We start from the raw sequence: 16,154 nt of genomic DNA, 5'->3' as shown, positions 1-16,154 counted from the left end.
TCTGAAAATTAAAAAAAATTAAAGTAAAAGAAAGTAGCATTTTTAAAAGAAAAGCAAAAGAAAGTGGATTATTTTTTAAGAAAAGTTAAATAAAGTGGAATTCTCTTTTAAAAAGTAAAAAAGGTGAGATTTTAAATAAGATAAAAGTAATTAAAGTTGGAATTTCAAAAAATAAAAGAAAAGAAAGGTGGGATTTCGTTTTATAAAAAAATAAAAGCAATTTGTAAGTGGGATTTCTTTTAATTAAAAAATAATAAAATAATAAAATATTTTTTTAAAAAAAACTGAAAAATCTCGAATATTTTGCTATAAATAGGAGGAAAAAAAAGAAGAGAAGAGAAGGAAAAAGAAGGGGGTGGAGAGAGCGGTATACACTCGATATACACTCTGGATACACTGGATATACAGAGGCAGAATTCATTTTGGAGAGAGTAAAAAAGATAGAACCAAATTTTCTGAAATATTGAGAGCGGAAGAACACCAGAGAGAGTTCAAAGCTAGAAAGGGAAAACAAAGAGAGATTTCCGGACTATTTTTCTTCTTCATTTTTACTGGTTTTCTCCGTGTTGCTGGAATTTCTGGATTGAGGTGTTGAAGTTACTGTGTTGGGCTTTCTGCTGCTGTATTTTGCTGTTTGCTGTTGCTGATTGCTTACCCCATTTTTCTGTTCTACATACCAGGTACATGTCCTGAAACTCGATGTATGTAAATATCCAGTTGAAAATGAATGAAGTGGAGGCCTATTGTTGTTGAAGTGGAGGCCTATTGTTGATTTACTGCTTTCATTATACTGTAATAACCGTACTGATGGACTGTTAATTATAAGTTTGTGCATTTGAACCGTTAAGTGTGTGTTAGATATTTAGAAATGCATATGAATTTAGTTAAGTATTCGTTGTAATAATTCCATGCTGGACAAACAGAATAGTTTCTATTAGTTTAGTTAATTTCCGGTTTTCCTAGATCTGTATAAATGATATTTTCAAGCTGTGATTAATTAGGCTGTAGACTGTTAAAGTAGTGTGATACTTCTTCTGATCATGGGAGCTTTATATTTAGTAGTGATGATGTGAGTTAATCTATAATTCTGAGTTTGAGTGGTTGTGTGTGGGTTCGAAATCAGAAAGTTAAAAGTAGATATGAGATATGTAATTCGTAAGGTTAATTTAGGCAATCCATTTTCGTCCAACATCCTTAATTCTCGAGTTTCAATTCTCATATGTGGTCATGTTAGTGTTTAATCAAAGTTCATGAGTCAGCATTTTAATAAAAATGAGTCATAGTAGGGAATTTGAAATTTGAACTAGTATACACCATGTTTGAAATTGTGATCATAGGCAGTTTACGTGGGTCATGAAATCTGAAATCGGTTGCTTTCCAACTCATGTTTAATGTTGCATTGAATTTATTTTACTGGTTAGTTAATTTTAGTAGTAGATTCATCAGATTTGTGTTCTTAATTAAATTGAAATTTCATTAAGTGTAAAAGACAGGGCTTAACAGGCTAGTCCCAAAACGTTTGGGCCTCAGGATAATTGATGCACGGCCCAGGCCAGTTTTGGCCCCTTTCTCATTTAGGCCTTTGCCAAGGTCTGTTTTGGCCGATTTTATGGTGTATATCTGGTTTTAAATTCCCTCTGCTTGGCTCACATCGGAGCCCAATGGTCGGATGTTGGTGCAAAAATATTACTTAGTTTGCATCAGTCCAGTAACAAATTAATTAGGTCCTTTCTTTTATTTTAGAGACAAATTAAGTAGAAAAATATAGATTGCTCTAGGTTTGCACTTTAAAATAATAAAACGGGATGAGCCTCGCTAAACAAAACACATAAATTGCGAGGCCCTCGATAATTGTATATATTAAAATACTTAGATTTCGGGACGGGCCGTTTAGCGAATTTCACGGCCTTCCCCAAAATAATAACGCGTTAGTCTCTTTAGGCGCGTATTTTAATAACATTACCTCCCTAAACTCGGGTGCGCATTTATGTGACCCAAATCCAAATCCCAACGATGTTAAAGTATGTCCAAAAACCACGGGTGCATTTATGTGACGTGGTTCAAGACTTGTTTTAATGACGTTGCAATTTTCTTTAAAAATGAATAAAAGCGGTTAAGGTTAAAATTTGCACATAGATTCATAATTGTTAAAATCAGATAATTTAAGCCAAATATAACAGTTGAGCGACTGTGCTAGAACCACGGAACTCGGGAATGCCTAACACTTTCTCCCGGGTTAACAGAATTCCTTACTCAGATTTCTGGTTCGCGGACTGTAATACAGAGTCAATATTTTCCTCGATTCGGGATTCAATCGGTGACTTGGGACACCATAAATCTCCCAAGTGGCGACTCTAAATCTTTAATAATAAATCTCGTTTCGATTGTCCTTTAATTGGAAAAACTCTCTTATGCCCTTGCGGGTGTAGGTAAAAAGGAGGTGTGACAGCTCTGGCGACTCTGCTGGGGACGAGAACCCAGAATATCTGGTTCAGGGTTCAAGAATTTGAGCTTAGAATAATTGTTATAGTTGGCTTTATCCATTATCTGATTTTGTTACATAATTTGGACCTAATGTGCTAATTGATTGATTTTACCGCTTTGATATTCCGTGAATTGTATATAAACTGTTGCAAAATCATTCTCCTCTCTGAGTCTTCTAAATCATGAAGAAGTGTGCACTTCGTGTGACTTCTTTTCTGTTAGAGTCATATTCCAAATATAGAATGAGGTTCGGACAAGCTGCAAAGCTGGTGAAGCTTCTGTATTCCCCGTATGCTGCCCCCCTCGGCTCGAGCTGTCCGCTCGGGTAAGCCAGGTCTAGAACAATAAACCCAGGTTTAAACCTAGTATAACAATGCCTCATGCCGGATCCCTAGTAGGAACGTTTGATTGCATCATGCGCATTTTGACTTTGGAGACTCAACACAGGGGTTGGGTCTGTCTAGGACAGGTGCACCCGAAACAAAAAGACCATCCTGATGCATCCTACTTGCTATTTGTGCATTTATTTGCTTCGGACCTGCATGTTGATCGGCTTATGAATATCGGGAAAAGTTGAGGAAAGAGAAATAGCAGTATGAGGGATAAAGAGAGTTAATCGCCTGATCTAAAAAAAATGTCCAAATAGTGCCTAAACTCTGCCGAATTTTTGAGAAAATGAAAAAAAAAGGGAGTCTTGTTTTTCAAAAAAAAAAGTTTTGTTTTAGCTGCCTGAACTACGCGAACCTGATTCTCGTCTCTCGGGGCGGGATACATAGGCAACCCACATAGGGTCCGGTCTTCCTATTAAATCTTAGGTTCTTGGCTTTGCGGGGTCTTAGCCAAATTTTACACTTCTAGCCACCTTTTGGCCAAATAAGCTATTTTGCAAAAATAGCCTCAATCATGTCTTGCATGTGTCCAGTAGGGAGTGTTATTGTCTCACATAGTGTTGGTTTAAAGTTTTCTCATACAGGTGTGGATTTATTTACCGGAGTTTGAGCATGACAGACACCCCGTGACCATCCAGTCAGGATCGCTCAATCAGGAGTTGCTTAAGGAGATTTGTTTTATTTTTATGTTTTGAGTCCGTTCTTCATTTTATGTCGTCTTTTACTTTCTAGTTTTGTACAGTAATGTCAAGTCTTTTGTTATTGTATTTTCTTCTTTATATTTGAAAAACATGTGTTGTAACTCAAAAATCCAGAAAAAAAAGAGATATTGCATTTTATATTTCCGTTATAAGTTTTCTTTAGATTACTAATTCTAGAAATGGAAAAGAAAAAAAAATTGAGGTTGTTTTTCCTTTAGGCAATCAATATCTAGGACTTAAAATGAATCGTTTTTATGTTTCCTTTAAGTATATTAGGACCAAAATTCCAAAACAAAAAAAGAATTTTCTTTTAGTACTTCTTTAAAAGCTTTATTTAAGGTGTTAATTCAAAATCTAAAAAGATTTTCTTTTGAGAAGTTTCTTTGGGAAATTAGTGAAAAATGAAAAAAAAAATCTTTTTATTTTCTTTAGGATATTGTACATAGAAGAGAAAAAAAGACAACATACTTTACCTTTGATTTATTTTCGGAGTTTCTCTTTTAGGCAATCAAAATTGAAATCAAAAATATTTTTTTTTTGCTTGTTTCGAAATCTTGCGTCAAGATATCAAATGAAAATTCAAAATATTTTTCTGTGGTTTATTCTTTAGATTTTCTTCGTAAAAAAAACAAAAAAAAATATTTTTCTCTTCTACGATTTTCCCTTAATAATTCCCATAGAGTATTGGTTTCCAAAAGAGAGAAAAAATATGTGTTCGTTAAGCTTGAGTTTGGAATAGGTTATAGAACATTCAGTTTAGAAAATTCAAATTCTTTTAGTTCTTTTTCTCATCAGAGTAGTCATTAAGGTAAAAAACAATGTCAGTTTGTTTACTTTATTCCCGATCTTCTAGAACTACGCAAAGATTTGATTCATGCGGCGTCATGATACGTAGGTAACCTACATAGGGTTCGATCGAATCATTTTATTTTTTTAAAAAAAAAGAAAAAAAAAAGGAAAAAAAAGGGGGAAAAAGAAAAGAAAAAAGGGTGAAATTATGGGACGTGAGAAATGAGAGGAAAGAAAAGAGTGATAATTAGAAAAAAAAAGAGGAAGGAAAATGATCAAGCAAGTGCTAGAAAAGCAAAGAAAAGGGAGGTTGAAATGAACAAAATGGGATAATTCCAAGTGACCTTATAACCCTCGAAGTCATTCTAGAACCGTTAATTGTGGCTAGGTGCATTGCACGCAATGTGATATTTTTGTTGTTAAATGCCCTAACGCTAACGTGATGGCCTCATTTTGTTATATTCATAGCAGAAGGGTGGTTGGTTTGTGGTTTTTAAAGTGGTAACTCTTCTCTACAACACAAAGTCAAAAGGCAATGGCAGACAACAACAGAACTGAGTTGGTTGATACCGGTGCTTGAAAGCAGTTGGTTGAACAGGACAATGGGTTGGTTGAAGAGGTAGAGATGTTAAGACAACACATGGCGGACATGTATCAGGCTTGGATGACTGGGAAGGCACCACCCCCGCCACCACCTAGCTTCCTAGATGTTGCCCTTACCCAAACTCCGGACACAATGCCAGATGATCCTCCATACTCTCCAGATCTACCCGCTTATCACAACTTTCCCAACCACCCTAGTGTCTCCATCACTCGTCCTCCAACTATCTTTTCCCAAAAGTGCCCTCCTGTCATATCCACTATTCCCAACAATGAATATCCACTCAAAGCTCATGACCAAAACTACCCCATAGAGGTTGCCTACAAGGTTCCTGACTCATACAAGAAGAGCCCTCGGGATAAGCTTCATGTTGAAAATGAAAGGTTTACAGGAAGAGAAGGGAAAGAAGGGATACCCAGGAGGCTAAAAGGCATAGAAAAATCCTTGAAGAACAAACAAGGAAGGGAAGACCAGGGTAGCATGGCTTACAAAGAACTGTCTGTGTCCCATGACGTTCGCCTGCCCGCGGGGTTCAAAGTGCCAAAATTTAACTTGTATGATGGGTGTGGAGATCTGGTAGCCCATCTGAGGGTCTATTACAGTGAAATGAGAAGCGTTGGAGAGAAAGATGTCTTGTTGAGGGCATATTTCAGTAAGAGCCTAACTGGGGCAGCTTTGGACTGGCATATTCGTCAAGATGTTGGTAAGTGGCCTACATTGGGAGACATGGCTCAAGATTTTGTTCGCTACTTTCAGTACAGATCAGGCGTTACCCCAGACCGCTCCTCCCTATCTAAAATAGAAAGAAGCCGGAGGAAAGCTTTAGAGAGTTTGGGCTCAGATGGAGAAAACAGGCTTCTCGAGTCAATACCCCGATTGGTGAAGAAGAAATGGTTGAGCTTTTCCTACGAGCCCAAGGGCCCACCTACTTCAGTCATTTGATCCCGGCCTTGGGAAAGCCTTTTAAAGATGTGTTAAAAATGGGGGAGCTAGTAGAAGAGAGAATCAAGTCAGGCAAAATCATGAGTTGTTCGAAAGACATTCAGAACATCCCAGTAAGCTTGGGTGGAAGAAAGAGAAATAGAAAAGATGATCCGATGGGCTTTCCCGATCAACACTTCCAGCCTCGACATCGTCCCCATGGATATCCTGATGCACCTGGTGATCCTCCCCAATGCCACTTCTCTCCACAGAACTCCCAAAGTCGTACATCACTCTCCCAGTACCCAGCTCCACAAAATGCCTATCCACCCTCACGAGCCTATCGAAAACCCCCTGGATCAGGTTTTCGGCCCAATCAAGCATTTAAGAATAAGAGGTTTCTGAAAAAAGAAAAGGCTTTAACCCCATTGGGAGTGTCATACGCCAGTTTGTTCCAAAAGTTGAAGCAATTGGACATGTTGAAGCCGATCCAGATAAAAATGCCGAACCCCCTGTCAAAGAAGTTTGATTTTTCTCAAAGGTGCGCATATTGCTCAGATGCCCCGAGGCATGACATAGAGAAGTGTTGGAATCTGAAGAATGCGATTCAGAAGCTTATTGATGCAGGCGACATTGTCATGCAAAATCCAGATGCAACAGATACCAGCCAAAGTCCATCGTCTGTGCATAATGAGACGCATATGGTGGGTATGATTTATTTTGAAAAGGAATGTGAGAATTCTTCTGGGAGCCTCGGAGGCTCACATGCTACTAAGCTTTCAGCACTGTCAGAGGTTGATCTTAAGAACGAGCCGGCGGAAGGAACCCAAAAGCAATTTGTTAAGAACAATGTGATGAAGACATGTGAAGTTCCTAGTATTGTTGATGCAGAAGTTAGTGGCTAAGATGTTGAGTTTGAAGATTGGAAAGATTCTCTTTTCTTGGTGAGCCAGAGAGGAGCTTTGGTGGCTTAGTTTGTTGTCATTTCTATTGTCCAGGTTATTTCAGGGTTGTAATCCGGATATTGTCTTGTGACTCAAACCCTTCTATCCTTTTATTTTGTCTAGTTCCTTTAGTCGTAATATCTCATTTAGTGTTGTCTAGGTTTGTTCCAGGGTTGTATCCCAGTTTGTTTTACTTGTTTTGTTATTCGAACTGTTTCACCGTCTGTCTAATGCAATGTCATGTCTTTTGTTATTTCCAGTCATTTTCTTTGTTTAGTTCTTTTCTATCCTTTTATTTTGTCTTTTGTCTAATGCTGGTTCTACTAACATGACATGCATGCAAAATTCTATGCCTGGTCTTAAAGTCAGTTTAGTTATGAAGCAATGGAACAATTTTGAAGATGATAGGGACATTTGAGGGAAATAAGTAAAGGTATTTTGAGATCACTTCCAGCCCGAATTGTGTGAAACTGGGGCAGGTAGAACGTAAAGAAAACCCTACTAAAATGCATCATGACGCATCGGATTGAAGCTAAAGGCAAGTTTGCCCAAATTGACAGGAGTCATTCGTGGTAATGAGGGTGAGAGTGTTGTCCAATGGTGCTTTATATTTAACAGATGTAGAAGGTGAATGTGTAGATATGGTTATCAAGTCTGGTACAATCAAAAGATGTTACGATTGTTTTCCTTGGTTTGTTTAATTGTGTTGTTTATACTTGGCATGTTTTGAAGATTAGAATGACGAAGGCATTTTGTTTTGCTATCTAAACACCTTATCCTTCGTTACCCCTTTGAGCCTTATTTATTTTCTTTCATACCCCTCTTTCGGAATCAGTAGCAAAGATCAGAAACACAAGCATGAAAGATAAGTAAAGGAAAAGGAGAAAAGAATAGAACGAAAAGGGAGAGAAGAAAAATGAAAATTGAACCAAAAAAAAGAAGAGAAAAGAAGAAAAAGAAAAAAAAGAGGAAAAAGAAGAAAGAAAAAAACAACAAAACAACAAAAAAAAAAGAAAAAGGAAGAAAGAAAAGAAAAGAGAAAAGAAAAATCACAACAACAGAGCAATTCCTATGACATGAACTATGTTCGACCTAATTCCTTTTAAGGATACGTAGGCAGCCTCACAGTTCGGTCTCATCAAAATAAAAATCCAAAAGTCCCCAAGCAAAGAAACTGGGGCAGAAGTGGTGGTTGTGGTAGAAAATCTGATTCCGAAAGTTGTAATTTTGAACTCATTCAAATTGTTTTGAGCCTTTGATATCCTTTCTTCCTAACCCCATCCAAAGCCCATATTACGGTCCAAAGAAAGACCTTCCGACCAGTTTTCGAGAGATGCCAAGTCAAGCGAGTAGAGGTGAATCATATCAGGGGCATCATTTTGGTCCAAGCAGAGAAATAAAATGAGAGTCTTAGAGGTGAAAACCTTCATGGGCAACATAAGGCGACGGGAGCTGAGAGAAATAAAAATAAGAGAGTCTTATTGGTGAAAACCCTCATGGGCACCGTAAGGCAACATAAGTTGAGAGAAAGAACAAAATGAGAGAGGTTTGATGGTGAAAACCCTTCGGGCATTACAAGTCGAATAAGGACTGTGAATCGGATTGGATAATAAGAGCATTGAAGCCCAGTTTCACGGTTTAGGGGTATAACAGGAGTTGAACATTAGACTTGCTCAACAGAATAGGCCACAGGTGCATGTCATTGTCATTAGAGTTGGTATCCACATCTAATAGGTTTCTACTTTGTAATTTTCTTGTTAGGAATCATCTCTTTCCTTTGTCCTTTACTCTGTTCCTCTTGTATTATTTACTTCCTCTTCCTGAGTTTGTTAGGTCAAAATAGGTGAGAAATGACTTCAAAACTTGCCACCGGCTGTCTAATTGCACAAAACGGGGTATGGCTAACACATCGAAATGTCATAAGTCAGAAAAGAACAACAAGCGCATTGAGCTGGTAATAATCAACATGCTTTGGGATCCTTATGAAATACAAAGGTTTGGTACATATCAATTCATGGACAATGCAACAGATGGAGGGTGTTAGGTGAATAGATTAAGGGTATTTTCTGTGATAAGATTCACAAAAAGTGGTTAACCAGTGGCAAGCGAGGCCTTCCATGCAGAAATCAAAGTTATCATGGCAAGCGAGGGAGCAATAGACTTAAAAGCCAAGGCCAGTGGTTTAAGTCAAGGAAGAACAACATACACACTGAGTTGGTAACAATCAACATGCGTTGGGATCCATGTGAAATACAAGGGACAAAAAAGGTGGTAAACCAGTGACAAGCAAGATCTTCCATGCAGAAATCAAAGCTATCATGGCAAGTGATGGAGCAATAGACCTCAAGACCAAGGCTAGTGATTTAAATCAGGAAAGAACAATGTGTACATTGAAGTTGGTAATAATCAATATACCGTGGGGATCATGTGAAACACAAAGGTTTGGTAGATGCTGATTCATGAGCAATGCAACAGATAGAAGGTATTGGGTCTGAACGGATCAGAGGTATTTTTGTGATAAGGGTGACAGAGAAAGTGGTCAGTCAATAAACAGGCAAGGTCTTTCAAGTTGAAACCAAAGTTATCATGGGAAGTGAAGGAGCAATCGCCTTCAAAGTCAATGCCACAAAGCAACTACCATATTTATAAACTCACAAGTTTTCTTTGTTTGAAACAGGGACAAATATTTTGTCCAAATCAAAGCTTGGAAGATTGATTTTTTTTTAAATGTCATGCACAAATTTTGTCAGCACAAAACCGGTTTGAGAAGGGGAAAGGAAAATTTGTTCGATCTGTAGGAACCCTCCATGAGGAAAAGCATAGTTCAGAGGCAAGGAATTTTGTTCGTCATGCAGAGATCCTCCAGAAAGAAAGCATGGCTCAGGTAAGTTCATTCTCGGCTCTTCAGGACCCTCCTGGATAATGGGATTTAGTTTTAAGTGTTCAGGACCCTCCTGGACAATGGGATTTAGTTCTAAGACCTTCATAGACAATAAAATTTAGCGTAAGTTTTACCTTTAGGAAATATGATTTAGCTTTGAAGTTGTCACTCTTAAGGTGAGATTTAATTTGAAATTTTCAGGACCCTCCTGGAAAATGGAACTTAGTTTAAAATTCAAAACAATCATGAGTAGTAACATCTAGCATAAATGTACCCCAAAAGAATATAAGTTGGTTTCAAAAAAAGATTTTCTGTAGATAGAATTCAGCTAGGAGTTGTCAGGACCCTCCTAGAAAATCGGACCTAGTTTAAAAAAAATGAAACAATCATAAATAGAAAAATCTAGCATAAATGTACCCCAAAGGAATATAAGTTGGTTTCAAAGATTTCATGTTTAAGATAGGATTCAATTAGGAATTTTCAGGACCCTCCTGAATAATGGGACCTAGCTTTAAGATTTCCATTAGATAACAAGATTTAGCATAAGTTCTGTTGTAGGGTAATATAGTTTAGCCGTAAAATTGTCACTCTTAAGATAAGACTTGATTTTTGATTGTCAGGACCTTCCTGGATAATGGGACGTAGTTTAAAACTGGCTTGGATAACAAGATTTAGCATAAGACATACCTTCAGTAGATATAATTCAGCTTTAAAATTATCATTTAATTAAGAGTTGTCAGGACCCTCCTGGATAATGGGAATAGTTTAAGACCGACCCTTTTAGATAACAAGATTTAGCGGAAGTAACACCTTTAGAAGATACAACTTAGATTTAAAATTGTCGTTTAGTTAAGAGTTGTCAGGACCCTCCCGGATAATGGGGAGTAGTTTAAGACCCTCTTAGATAACAAAATTTAGCGGAAGTCATACCTTTAAAAGATATAGCTTAGATTTAAAATTGTCGTTTAGTTAAGAGTTGTCCGGACCCCCTGGATAATGGGACATAGCTTTCAAATTCTTAGTAATATTTGGTAATATGATTCAGTTTAACACTCACATATGCGCCCAGCTACCAAACTGGGGCAGAAAATTTTCTTTGTTTTGTCTATTTTTGTTGAAATCAGGGACCCGCTTGGAGAACAGGGAGAAGCAAGTCAATTTTCAGCAATCAGGCGCCCACCTGGAGAGCAAGGGAATACAATTCAAGTTTCAGCAATCAGGCGTCCACCTGGAGAGCAAGGGAATACAATTCAAGTTTTGGCAATCAGGCGTTCACCTGGAGAACAAGGAGTAATAGTTCAAGTTAGCAGTCAGGAGCTCGCCTGGAGAGCAGGGAATACATTCAAGTTCAGCAGTCAGGAGCCCGCCTGGAGAACAAGGGAGTACAATTCAAGTTTTAGTTTTCAAGTTCTTATTGATATTTGGTAATGTGATTCGTTTTACACTTACATATGTTCCCAGATACCCAAACTGGGGCAGAAAAATTTCCTTTGTTTTCGTCTATTTTGGTTGAATTCAGGAGCCCGCCTGAAGAGCAGTGAATACATTTCAAGTTAGCAATCAGGAGCCCACCTGGAGAGCAAGGAATACATTTCAAGTCTAGCAATAAGGTACCCGCTTGGAGAACAGGGAGAAGCAGTTCAAGTTTAGCAGTCAGGAGCCCGCCTGGAGAGCAGGGAATACATTTCAGTCTTTACATTTTTCAAGTTTTGAAGTTGGGAGCCCGCCCATATAACAGAGGAATACATTGAAGTTTGAAGTCAGTAAAGCGGAGGGTTACAACAAAAATCCCCAGCAGAAATCAGAAGGAAGACCACAAGTCAATCCAGAAGTAAAGAAACAGCGGAGGAAGCACAAATCAACAAGGCAACATCAGTCACAAGATCAAGTTTGGAAATAAATCTTTGTAAAGCATAGATTATAGCTTAGTCTAGTTTCTTCATTTTTATCATGATGTAATAAGGAGGTTAGTAGGCAGTATCAGCAGCAGCAACAGCAGTAACAGTAAAACCGCAGCTTCATGGTAGTCCCAGCTACCAAACTTCTTGAACTACACGCAACTTGATTCCCCTATAACCCGGGATATGTAGGTTGTCCAAAACCAAGACTCGGTTGCATCCTTTCTCTTTTCTCTTATCCTTATTTCTTTCCCTTTTGAATAAAAATATGTTCAAAAATTAGTCACATGGCTCACCTTATCTTTGCTTGAAAACTCTTCATGTTTCCAAACAAAGAGGGGCAGCTGTGAGCACCTAATTTTTGATAATATTTAATTTTTTTTATCACTTCTTCTATATAAATATTTTAGGGGTTTTAACCTAAAATTTTTAGCTTTGTTGTACTTTTTATTATAGGGTAAAAATACAAAATTTAAAAGGTGAATTATTACTATTAATATTATTTTATTTTTATTTTTATTTTTATTTTTAAAATAATAAAAAAATTCCGAAAAAATATATTTTTTTTAAATTTCGGGAGTGATTTAAAAAATAAGAAAAAGGGAAGTATTGAATAAAAAAAATAAAATTAAAAGTAGGTGGAATTCTCTTTTAAAAAGTAAAAGAAAGTAGAAAATTAATAAAATAAAAGTAAAGTATTGTGGAAATTTTAAAAAATAAAAAGTAAAATAAAGTTGGAATTAAAAAAAATATAAAGGTATATAAAAATTAAAAAAAAATAAAGTAAAAGAAAGTAGCATTTTTAAAAGAAAAGCAAAAGAAAGTGGATTGTTTTTTAAGAAAAGTTAAATAAAGTGGAATTCTCTTTTAAAAAGTAAAAAAAGTGAGATTTTAAATAAGATAAAAGTAATTAAAGTTGGAATTTAAAAAAATAAAAGTAAAGAAAGGAGGGATTTCGTTTTATAAAAAAATAAAAGCAATTTGTAAGTGAGGCTTTTTTTAATTAAAAAATAATAAAATATTTTAAAAAAAAAATTGAAAAATCTCGAAAATTTTGCTATAAATAGGAGGAAAAAAAATAAGAGAGGAGAAGAAAAAAGAAGGGGGCGGAGAGAGCGGTATACACTCGATATACACTCTGGATACACTCGATATACAGGGGCAGAATTCATTTTGGAGAGAGTAAAAAAGATAGAACCAAATTTTTTGAAATATTGAGAGCGGAAGAACACCAAAGAGAGTTCAAAGCTAGAAAGGGAAAACAAAGAGAGATTTCCGGACTATTTTTCTTCTCCATTTTTACTGGTTTTCTCCGTGTTGCTGGAATTTATGGATTGAGGTGTTGAAGTTACTGTGTTGGGCTTTCTACTGCTGTATTTTGCTGTTTGTTGTTGCTGATTGCTTAGCCCATTTTTCTGTTCTACATACCAGGTACATGTCCTGAAACTCGATGTATGTAAATATCCAGTTGAAAATGAATGAAGTGGAGGCCTATTGTTGTTGAAGTGGAGGCCTATTGTTGATTTACTTGCTTTCATTATACTGTAATAACCGTACTGATGGACTGTTAATTATATGTTTGTGCATTTGAACCGTTAAGTGTGTGTTAGATATTTAGAATTGCATATGAGTTTAGTTGAGTATTCGTTGTAATAATTCCATGCTGGACTAACACAATAGTTTCTATTAGTTTAGTTAATTTCCGGTTTTCCTATATCTGTATAAATGATATTTTCAAGCTGTGATTAATTAGGCTGTAGACTGTTAAAGTAGTGTGATACTTCTTCTGATCATGGGAGCTTTATATTTAGTAGTGATGATGTGAGTTAATCTATAATTCTGAGTTTGAGTGGTTGTGTGTGGGTTCGAAATCAGAAAGTTAAAAGTAGATATGAGATATGTAATTCGTAAGGTTAATTTAGGCAATCCATTTTCGTCCAACATCCTTAATTCTTGAGTTTCAATTCTCATATGTGGTCACGTTAGTGTTTAATCAAAGTTCATGAGTCGGCATTTTAATAAAAATGAGTCATAGTAGGGAATTTGAAATTTGAACTAGTATACACCATGTTTGAAATTGTGATCATAGGCAGTTTACGTGGGTCATGAAATCTGAAATCAGTTGCTTTACAACTCATGTTTAATGTTGCATTGAATTTATTTTACTGGTTAGTTAATTTTGGTAGTAGATTCATCAAATTTGTGTTCTTAATTAAATTGAAATTCCATTTAGTGTAAAAGACAGGGCTTAACAGGCTAGTCCCAAAACGTTTGGGCCTCAGGATAATTGATGCACAGCCCTGGCCAGTTTTGGCCCCTTTCTCATTTAGGCCTGGGCCAAGGTCTGTTTTGGCCGATTTTATGGTGTATATCTGGTTTTAAATTCCCTCTGCTGGGCTCACATCGGAGCCCAATGGTCGGATGTTGGTGCAAAAATATTACTTAGTTTGCATCAGTCCAGTAACAAATTAATTAGGGCCTTTCTTTTATTTTAGAGACAAATTAAGTAGAAAACTATAGATTGCTCTAGGTTTGCACTTTAAAATAATAAAACGGGATGAGCCTCGCTAAACAAAACAAATAATTGTGGGGCCCTCGATAATTGTATATATTAAAATACTTAGATTTCGGGACGGGCCGTTTAGTGAATTTCACGGCCTTACCCAAAATAATAACGCGTTAGTCTCTTTAGGCGCGTTATTTAATAACATTACCTCCCTAAACTCGGGTGCGCATTTATGTGACCCAAATCCAAATCCCAATGATGTTAAAGTATGTCCAAAAACCACGGGTGCATTTATGTGATGTGGTTCAAGACTTGTTTTAATGACGTTGCAATTTTCTTTAAAAATGAATAAAAACGGTTAAGGTTAAAATTTGCACATAGGTTCATAATTGTTAAAATCAGATAATTTAAGCCAAATATAACAGTTGAGCGACTGTGCTAGAACCACGGAACTCGGGAATGCTAACACCTTCTCCCGGGTTAACAGAATTCCTTACTCAGATTTCTGGTTCGCGGACTGTAATACAGAGTCAATCTTTTCCTCGATTCGGGATTCAATCGGTGACTTGGGACACCATAAATCTCCCAAGTGGCGACTCTAAATCTTTAATAATAAATCCCGTTTCGATTGAACTTTAATTGGAAAAACTCCCTTATGCCCTTGCGGGTGTAGGTAAAAAGGAGGTGTGACAGCGTCAGGGACAGATGACTGTGATGCAGTATGAGATGAGGTTCTCCAAGTTAGCTCGTTATGCTATTTGGTTGGTTCCGACAGATAGAGAGAGGATTAGGAGGTTTGTGGATGGCCTCACTTATCAGCTTCGTATTCTTATGACCAGGGAGAGGGTGACTGGTGCTACTTTTGAGGAGGTTGTACACATTACTCATGATATTGAGTTTGTTCGTCGCCAGGAGCAAAAGAATAGGGAGGCCAAGAGGCCTCGAGGATCTTGTAGTTATAGTGGTGCTCCTTCGAGAGGTTAGTTTCAGCACGGCCAAGGCCGTCCATTTAGTCATGCTCAGCTAGCTCGCCCAGGTTATCGTGGGGCATCATCGGGTCATGGTTCTCACAGTTCTCATCAGGGCCAGTCATCACTTAGTGCCCTTCCAGCTCAGATTTCGTCTTGTGCTCTATCAGTTCAGGGCTCTTCTATGTCAGGTGCATCTGCTAGTCATTCCGGTGCTAGGGGTTCCCTTCAGTCCCCTTCTCCAGCACCTGGAGTTGCTATAAGTGTGGAGAGATGAGTCATATATGGAGGCAGTGTCCTCGTCATCTTGCGGGTTCATCTCAGCAGAGGAGTCAGCCATCGGCTTCAGCGCCAGTTACTTCTCCACTACCCGCCTAGCCATCTAGGGGTGGAGGTCAGTCAGCTAGGGGTCTCCCTAGAGGGGGAGGTCGATCAGGTGGAGGTCAGGCCCGTTTCTATGTACTTCCAGCTAGACCCGATGCTTTCATTACAGGTATTGTTTCAGTCTACCACAGAGATGCCTCTGTATTATTTGATGTTCCACCTTTTCTTATATGTCATCATACTTTGCTCGTTATTTGGGTTTGCCCCGTGAGTCTCTTATTTCACCTGTTCATGTATCTACCCCGGTGGGCGATACTGTTGTTGTAGACCGTGTATACCGATCATTTGTGGTGACTATTGGGGGTCTGGAGACCCGAGTGGATCTTTTATTATTGTGTATGGTGGATTTTGATGTCATTTTGGGCATGGATTGGCTATCTCCGTGTCGTGCTATTCTGGACTGTCATGCCAAGACAGTCACATTGGCTACACCGGTGTGCCACGGATTGAGTGGCGAGGTATGACTGATTATGTTCCAAGTAGGGTAATCTCATTCTTGAAGGCCCAACGTATGGTTGGGAAGGGTTGTCTTTCGTATCTAGCCTTTGTGATGGATGTCGGTGTAGAGACTCCCAATATTGATTCTGTCCCAGTTGTGAGGGAGTTTCCCGATGTGCTTCCTGCAGACCTGTCGAGCACGCCACTGGATAGGGATATTGATTTTGGTATTGACCTGGTGCCGGGCACC

This window comes from Nicotiana tabacum, chromosome 11, assembly GCF_000715075.1.
Source record: "Nicotiana tabacum cultivar K326 chromosome 11, ASM71507v2, whole genome shotgun sequence".
Lineage (NCBI taxonomy): Eukaryota > Viridiplantae > Streptophyta > Magnoliopsida > Solanales > Solanaceae > Nicotiana > Nicotiana tabacum.
Note: the sequence above shows the minus strand (reverse complement) of the source record.